The 1,796-nt window shown below is 45.5% G+C and overlaps 1 pseudogene; it reads right to left on the bottom strand.

Moving 5' to 3' along the window:
• Window positions 1-420: 420 nt before the first annotated feature.
• On the bottom strand, window positions 421-1,266 carry LOC111157227 (annotated as a pseudogene).
• Between the last annotated feature and the right edge of the window lie 530 nt (window positions 1,267-1,796).

Here is a 1,796-nt window from a genome sequence, read left to right on the forward strand (position 1 = left end):
TCATATCTTCTGTTCAAAATACTATTGCGGTTGGTAATATGACGTGTATCTTGTCTGATCTGGATGATACAGTCCAGAAAGTAGGGTTTGAGAAGATAGACCCTACATTCATGAAGGAAGCCTTGGCCCTCTGTCTGCAGGCCGTATACTCATGTCCCCTTTCCCTAGTTTTATAAACAGAGGACTCTGAGTTCCTTGACTTTCAGTGAACTGGAGTAGAGAGTGTGAATTACAATGGTGAGAAGGGTGTGCACTTACAAGTGAACTATCCTGTTTGAAGTGGTACAGGTCCTGGAGGCAAATATTTCATATAAGGTAGAATCTGAGCAATAATATGTCTGTGGAGAAGGCGCTGGAGAAGAAGTCACTGGTAGACCTGAAGCTTGGCTTCAGGTGGTATTTGATGAGGTATTCGATGGCTCACTGGTGGTGGTGAGAGTACAGTACAAAACGTTTCTCTGGAGGTATAATATGACGAGAGTTCAATACCACTGGTTGACGCTGATATTCAGGATGATGGTGAGCTCAGGTGTAGAGACAGGAGGTAGTGGTTCTCAAGCACCAGAATCTGAGTCATTAAGTTGCTATGTTTTCTTGTTGAAATACAGAGGTTTCCTGACTCGCTGAAGGAAGTTGAGGTGAAGCTGTGTACGACGAACTCCGCTGGAGGAGCATAAATATCTTCTTATGGCTTGTGCAGTACATGTTGGAAAGGAAGTGGTGGTATAAAACGCTGCCTTGTTGGAATACGGTTCATATGATGCTTGTCTTATATAACAATCAGAGATTTCATGTGGCGCTGCAGCAATATGTAGGATGAACATTTTCAAGTTAAGGACGGGCAGCAGGGTCTCTGGAGCTCATGTGGCGGTGGCTGATATGAGCATCTAAATCTCGTTGAGACAAATACGTTCTCTTGCATCCCTGAACAGTGCTGCACATGAATAGAGAACCTTGTCCATGCTCCTCAATTCGGTGAACATATTTACTACAGCCTGGACATATCTTATCGCCTCCTTTTTCATGTAAAATAGCACAGGCATAGCAAAAAGCATGCTTACACGGAATCATCCGCCCATAGATTTTAATGGGCAATTCGCATTTGTCACAGAAATGAACTGGGGTGTTATCCTTTTCACCCAAGATGTTTATCTGAAAGTCCCAGAAAATATCTTCACTAGACCTTTGCTCATTTCTAAACGATTCGCTCCTATTAAAGTTGTACCGTTCTTCCTCACTAGCATTGAGTTCTTCAGCGCGCTCCATGATTCGACTTTCAGAGCACGATGGGAACGGAAGTCAACCCCACTGACCCAAGGAGCGCATGCGCCCTACCCTCTTGAACCAGTGAGGCGGAAGGGCAAGCAGGTTGCCCCAACTTTGACCTCTTCTTACATATCCCCATTCCGGTGATGGAGTTGGGCAGGAAAAACAGGAAGTGTTTCAGAGTGGAGTTTGGTTAGACTGCTTTTTTTTAATGCTACAAGAAAAAGTAGTCTTTGACTAGAGAAAGAGACTAATCTGCAAGAGGTGGGGTGAGGTGGCAGGGGGGTGGTGAGTGGGGGAGGAAGGGTGGCAGGGAAGGTGACCAGGCAGGGGGCGGGGTGGGGGGGGAGAGGGGGAGGAGGAGAGAACGGGCAGGCGCAGTAATACCTGAAGGCATATACCTGAGGAAGCCTAAAATGTGTCCTTTTTTGGGTAAAAGCCCATCCATTATATGAAATGTTCAAATAGAAACTGAATATCTTCTTGTCAGGATGCTGTAGCTCTGGCTTCTCAAACTTTTCTGCCAAAGT

The sequence above is a fragment of the Enhydra lutris genome, unplaced genomic scaffold (assembly GCF_002288905.1).
Source record: "Enhydra lutris kenyoni isolate GAN:26980312 unplaced genomic scaffold, ASM228890v2 scaffoldscaffold53, whole genome shotgun sequence".
NCBI classification, from domain to species: domain Eukaryota; kingdom Metazoa; phylum Chordata; class Mammalia; order Carnivora; family Mustelidae; genus Enhydra; species Enhydra lutris.